Here is a 7,506-nt window from a genome sequence, read left to right on the forward strand (position 1 = left end):
TCTGTGGTTATTTGCCGCAGGTTTGGTTTTATCTTAACTCAAAGTTTGTGTGTGGTGTCCTTTTTTTTTCTTCGAGACAATATTTTGTGAGACTAGCTGTCACACATGCGTTTGTCTCAACGAAGTTCAGCAACCAAAACATGATAATGGTAAATCTTGAATCCAGTTTTATTCATTCAAAATGCAAAGAAAGAACTTGACATCTGGTTGGGACAAACAGGTTCGGACTTCCATTCCTCAATTTTCTCGTCTGCAAGTGAAATGCATTACACCTAGGTTGGCTAAAAACAAAAGGTTCTAAGCAATAACAACAAGTGCCATAGTGAACACAAGCCATAATTTACGTTTAATTTAACGAGCTAACGGGCTACTCTCTTTCTCGAATTGCCTTACACAATTTTGAGAGATATTTCGAGAATTTATAATTGCGACCAATATTCATGCGCTTCACCTGCTCGTCTGTACAACTCATCTCCGCTTGAAGCCACAGTGGTGACGCTGTGGTTCACGAGAACAAAGAAGTTACTTGCTCCCGAAACGTTGCATACCGTAAACATAAATATATGCAGGACAACACTAGGTAATTCTGTGACACTTTTATGCATACAGGGTTTGAAAAAGTTGCATGGCCAAAGTACGCAGGTTTCGAGAATCGAGGACGCGGCAGTAGGCTTGCGACATGAGGCAACCAAGAGTCAAAGAGGTAGTTTCGGCCAAAAAGATGAGCATCGATAAAGATAGAAAATAATTAGACAAATAATTCGAGTTTTCTGTACCGTGTACATTGAAGTAAATGTTAGTTTACTTATATAAATGCACAAGCACTGCATAAACACATCTTGCCGAAACAGCGTGAATGTTCGTTCTCACAACGGTGGTGTGGCCAACTGAGCAGAGAGTTTAAAGTTAACAAACACGCTTTGCGCCGTCTCTCGCTTTAAAGGGACACTAAAGGCAAATATTAAGTCGACGTTGATTGTTGAAATAGCGGTCCAGAAACATAGTAGCGCTACTTTTATGCCAAGGAAGTGCTTATTTTGAAATAAAATCACGTTTTAGTGGTCCGCGTCGTGTTAGCGCACTTCAAATCACCCGCCTGAAATCAGGCTTTCATACGTCACTGCTGCCGTGTCCAACGTTGCCCGCCTTTACTGCGCGGCCGCCGACACTAGTAGCAGCAGAGCGAAAGTAGCGGGACCCACAGCAGCAACAACGGCCATCGAAGCCATCGAAGCTTGCGGCCATCGCCGCAATGGATGTGGACGCGATCCCGAAACTACCACTGAGACGCGACCGCGTGAGCGAAGCAGGGCGCCGGGCGCAGCGCAGTTCGGCGAAAACGGAAACTTTCAACCACGCGCGCCGTTCCCCATGGCAACGCCACAGAGGTTTTTTTTTTTCCGTGAATCAAACGGAAATGAACAAACAGCATTTTATTGCGTCTTTTGATGCAAGGAACGTTCTTTTCTTTATTGCTGCTAGTTTGATTACGAGTGATTTATTGTAGGCAGACTCTCATACGTCATCGGGATCACTTCGAAAATGTCCCACTCGTGGCGCTCATCATGTCATATATTTAGTTTAATTACTCGGTAAGTAGGGTACTGCTGTTGATAATACTGCTGTTTTAGACGTTGTCATACACTGAGCTTTCACTTTGACACAAATTGTTATTTGCCTTTAGTGTCCCTTTAACGCTTCTCAGAAGTTTTGAGCCGACGCGAACTCGAATATAAAGGCAGAGAGAGGGCAGTGCACATGAATCCATTTGCTGGCTGGGCTAGATTGACCCAGGCTGTGCACATGCAGCGGGTTACATACACCACATGGCGCGTGAACCACCAATATGCTCTGCTGTGCGCAGCCTAGAGTTTCGTAATAATACACTCGAGGGAAACCTGGCGCTAGTGTCTATGGGAGCTGCAATGCATGGCGCTTCTGCCATCATGGGAATTATGGGTAGTACATGGATTTGTATAAGCTTCGTTCTTTCGGCTCCCTTTGGTTTCGTGTGGCCTGCAACCGCTTCGTCGCAAGACGAAGTTCAGCAAACGTTCACCAGTTCCACTTCACCACCTTGACCACTTTAGGCTCAACAATTCAAATCGGCTCACGCAGTTCACATCGATTCCTTTAGCGTAAACAAAAGCCAAAACGCAACAATAAACAAAGCCAGAAGTGCGTTTGAAGCCGCAAGCACGAAGATTAGGCAAATCCGTGTACCACCCATCAATCTGACGATGGCTGAACGATCGCGGCGCCAGAGTTCACTCTAGTAAGTACTACAGGAAACCCTATGGTGCGGGGAGCAAGTGCAGCCGTGACGGCCGGATAAGAGAGAGAGAGAACCAATATTTAATTTCAGAAAACCCATGTCCCGGTCTACATGCGCTCGACGATGGGGATCGACCCTATGTCACTTTTGTGAGTATGCAGTAAACAAGTTTGCCCATGAAGAGGTAACTTTGGCCAGTGTTGCCAACCATGCAGGGTATCCCACGATGGATGATGAGCCGGGTGCTCCCACACGCTGTCGCTTATTCCCTCACTGTAACTCATATTTGATATTTGGGACAGATTTGGATTTTTCCGTTAGCCTAGTGACGACGAAAGAGAGAGACTCGCTGAGGTATCTTAGCACGTAAGGTGTCGGGCGTGGGTTCAATTCTCTGCCATAGCGGCCGCATTTAGTTGGTGGCGAAAAGAAAAGAAAACCCGTGCGCACAGACATAGGCACACATTAAAGGGGTCATGAACCACTTTTCCAAGAAATGATCTAATGACCTCAGTATCGGAGTTTACTGCCTCCCGAATCGATTGCCGCAAAAACTTCTCGAATCCGTCAAGAATGAGCTGAGTTACGGGGGTTTGGCGAACGCTCTCAGCGCTTTCACTCTTTTCTCGTGCCGATGAGCGCACTGGAAGCTAGACAGGGAGGGATGGCACGGGGGTAAGAAGTTACGTCAGCGCGCGTCATGAAACGCGATCGCTCTCCCGCTGTGATTCGCGTGCGCGAGTGCGGCTACCGTGTAAATTTAGCAGACTGAGGAGTGCGGCGCGGGCAAGTGGCGGCACCCCGTGGCAAGAAGCGCATCTCATCCGGCTATCGGCCAATAAGCATGCTATGCCTCCGCGATGTCAACGTGCAGGCGCCCCGCCCACCGACGAGAGTGAGAACCGGCCTCTGTTTGAAAAGAGGGCGCCTGAGGAAACGGCAACTTCGCGCTCCGCTTGTGGCCTTTACGCGGCGCGCACGACTGTAATATTTTTGCAGAGCAGTTCATAGCTGTGTCAGCTTTCCGCAGGATGTGTTTTTTCAACAAGCCCAAGGGGTGCTTCGTGAACCCTTTAAAGAGCCAAGGGTGGCGTAGAGAGAGGGAGAGAGAAAGATTAAGTGAAATGCATGGAGGTTAACCAGAAGAAATTTTTCCGGTTTACTACCCTGCACTGGGGAAGGGGTAAGGGGGCACAGAAAGGTAAGGAAGGTGGCCTAAGTTGTTAAAGAAGCTCAGGTGGTCTGGCGTTACTCATAATCATATTGTGGTTTTGGCTCGTAGATTCCTCTAAACTTTTATAAAAGAGGTAGCTGGAACGTTTGGTTTAGTACAATACACTGAAGTTAAGAATAAGAAAAAACCAAAAAGAAGCATGAACACAGATTACTACGCTCGAGTAGAAGAACGCACAGAACAAGAATAAAAGGTCCCTGCTGGAAGGCGCAATTCAGACGTTGCGTTGTTCTTATTAAGGCGAAGCTTTCCTGCGGATCCTAGCTACTTTGAACCCTAACCGTGGCTGCTATTGTTGCCGCGGTGGCTGTGACCTTGATCGATCACCGGCAGATGAGTCGAACCTCGTAAACCTGTACCCACGGACACAGTGGCCCGATGCTCTAACCAATAGGCCATCACAGCAGACAACCTTAAAGGGGCCCTGCAACACCTTTTCAGCGTGGTCAGAAAACGCCACCGATCGGTAGTCGAGACTCCCGAGAACACGCGAGCCAAACATTATAGCGCAGCACGCGGCCTGGGATTTACAATAAATTCTCAAAGTCAGCTAAAAATCACTTCTTTTTCTCTCGACAAATGGTGTTATTGACTCGAAATCACTGCGTGACTGACACAAGTTCGACGCCATTGGCTGGTTTGAACATGGCGTGCTCGGTAGTTTCTGCGGCCGCCGCGGGAGGCCGTCACTTGCCCGCGCATTGAAAGTACGCCACGCGTTCAAAGAAAAAAAAAAGTTCTCAAGGTCACGAGAGTGCTTTTGTTTGGGCAAGTTGGTGCGACATTTGCGAAGTTAACGAGCCCGAAAGACGAGACGAAAGTCATGCACAAACAGGACCAGCACTGGTCCTGTTTGTACATGCGTGTTTCGTCTCGTGTTTTGTGCTCGTTAACTTCGCAAGGTCACGAGACGCGCGTGACGTACCCTCTTCCTCCGTGCCATCCCTCCCTGCTTAGCATCCAGCGCTTTCGTCAGGACGAGAGATGAGAGAAAGCAATTACAGCGCGCTCCGCTCGTACTGGACGGGTTCCAAAAATTGCTGCGGTGGTCGATTAGTTAGGAAATAAGTTCGTTTAGTGAAGCCATTCTATAGCTACATAAAGAAAGTGTTGCAGAGCTATCTTGCATCTTCGAACTCCTATAAGGTTTCGAATGGTAATAATAATAATAATAATAATAATAATAATAATAATAATAATAATAATAATAATAATAATAATAATAATAATAATAATAATAATAATAATAATAATAATAATTGTTGGGGTTGTAGGCCCTAAAACCACGATATAATTAAGGCGGTCCCAGTATTGGAGGGCTATTAAAGTTTCAACCACCGGGGGTTCTAAACGTGCACCTAAATCTCGGTACATGGGCTCCAGCATTTCGCCTCTATGGACATGCGGCCACCGTGGCCGAGATTCAATGCAGCGACCTTCGGGTCAGCAGTCGTTCACTATATAACCATTTGACCACCGCGGCGGGTGTTGCTTCGAAAGTTTCATCCCAGTGCTCGCCAATGTGGAACCTAAACGAAACCATTCAGTCACAGGAAGAGGAGCAAAAAATGAGGGCAGTTTGCACTAAGTCGTGCGAAGCTTGGCACAGCGAAGCGCAGGCCCGTCCGCGCTCGTACTCCTCGTCGACCGACACGTCTAGCTTCGAGATGCGCGGCTTTCTCCTCGGGAGTACGCAGCCAGGCTATACACTGTAGGGTGGAGGTTGCGCGCGATGTCTCCGTCGGTGGGCGTGGCTTAGCTACTGCGCATGCGCGGCTGGGCCAGGTGGTGCGGTATCTGGTCGCTAGACGACGCGATGCTTGCTTTCTTTGTATGTAACTTTCTCTCTTTCGACCTATTTCTCTCTCTTTCCTTGGCGTTCTCTCTGTCTCCCTTTCTTTTTCTTTCTGCATTTCTTTCTCCATACTTCTCTCTGCGCTACGCTTTACTCTCTCCCCTCCTCCTTTCCCTACTCCTCACCATCACATATCTCCTCATTATGCTCAATTCCCTTTCCCACCCTCTTACTACGTTATAGTATACAAGGCTATGCTATGCTCTGCTAGCGTGCCTGGATAGCCGAGTTGTTAGGGCGCCCGCCTTTGGATCGAGGGTACGCGGGTTCGAATCCCGTCTCGTAAAGAATTTTTTTAGCGGCAAGAATTTTACTCTTTCTCTTTCTTGATATCTTTCTTTTCTTTCTTTCTTTCTTTCTTTCTTTCTTTCTTTCTTTCTTTCTTTCTTTTTTTCTTTCTCTCGGTACTCCTTCTCAGAGTTATTACAGGCCACGCCGTAGCGGTGAGTAGTGGGATTTGCCTAAATTCTGCGGCGCAAACCTGTTCATGATGATGATAGCTTTCGGGCACGGCCACACAATTTACACAGAGCTAGCACAGCATCGCTTTTAAAAGAACGACCCCACTGACCAAGAACGACTGCTGCACGCAACGAAACGAAGCTTCTGTGGATGTATATTCCAAGAGAGAACGTTGAATCAGCTGTTTTTGTTTCGTTAGCCGAGAGAAATGGCTAAAAGCAAAAAAAGAAGTTTTGTCAACGAAAATGTTACGGGCTGCATGTGGTGCAGTCAGTTCTGAACAATGAGAAAAATAAAAGTATAATATGCGCTTTCGAAACTATTGTTCGTTTCCATTTAACCTATTGGGCACACATCACATGTGCTGCGTGAAGGCACAAAAAGCGCGCTATTATCAGCATTGGGCGTGGGCCGCCCGCAGTTTGTTGCGAACACAATCGGAACAGCTGCGCCTATTCGTGCATACGTAGCGCTATTTAGAAATGACAATGGAACCTGCGACCATGCTGGCTTCGAACTGCACATTTTTAATATTATTTGCATTGTACTGTTCGCGGCGACAGCTAATACACTTAAGCAGTTTGCTCAAACACATCGCACTAACAGTTACACAAGAGCCATAAAAATAAAATGTTGCAAATGATCGATACCGTTGAACTGGAGATCTCCATGTTTCAACCAACAGGAAGTGGAGAAAAACAAAAACAAAAGAACGAGCTACTCGCACGGAAGGTTTACCTTGTAGAAGAATGCGCACAGGGCAATAGAGTATGCAAAGTATACATTTCATTCATAGACATTACTACACATCATACACTGCTCGTCTGTGGTATCTGTATGCGAAGGAGTGATTCACTCTTTTATGCCTTGCTCACTTAGGGATGCCTCAATTACGCCACTCTTGCAAAGCATGGGTAAACGTGTAATAACACCTCTACGACCACTCAATTTGCAACAAGCGGGAAACCAATCGGAATTTGCGAACGCAGAAAGAGGCTGTTAATATCAAACTTAATAATATTTGTTGGGGTTTTGCGCCCCAGATTATGGGGGACGTATGATTATGGGGGACGCCGTAGTGGAGGGCTCCGGAAATTTCGACCACCTGGGGTCCTTTTAACGTGCACCTAAATCGATGCACACGGGCCTCAAGCATTTTCGCCTTCATCGAAAATGCGGCCGCCGTGGTCAGAATTCGATCTCACGACCTGCGGGTTAGCATTCGAGCGCCATAACCACTATAGACAACCGTGGCGGGTCTATCAAACGGAATCGCGTTCGCACAGGTGCAACTGTGACATTCACAAATATTTCTGCGCTAAGCAGGTGCAGAGCGACATAGGTTTAACTAAATAAACCAGAATATCCTCAATAAATGAAGGAAAGAAGATGACTCTTAAGGGCTCGTTTTCTTTGTTAGACACAATATTAATGAGAACTAACAGACAATAACGCCAAGGAAAGTATAGGGGGTGTTATCTGTAGTATTTAGAATACAAATGTGAAGAAAGTAAAGTGTACGAAAAGACAACTTGCCGCCGGCAGGGACCGTGCTACGTGACGCCAGAAAGGCAGAAAAAGAGTGTTCCACACTCGCCGCCATGGCTGCGATTGGCGCTGACTAACACTCCAAGGTTTAAATGCACATATATACCCCATAAAGTGGACGGGAGGATGACC

This window comes from Rhipicephalus sanguineus, chromosome 9, assembly GCF_013339695.2.
Source record: "Rhipicephalus sanguineus isolate Rsan-2018 chromosome 9, BIME_Rsan_1.4, whole genome shotgun sequence".
Classification (NCBI taxonomy): domain Eukaryota; kingdom Metazoa; phylum Arthropoda; class Arachnida; order Ixodida; family Ixodidae; genus Rhipicephalus; species Rhipicephalus sanguineus.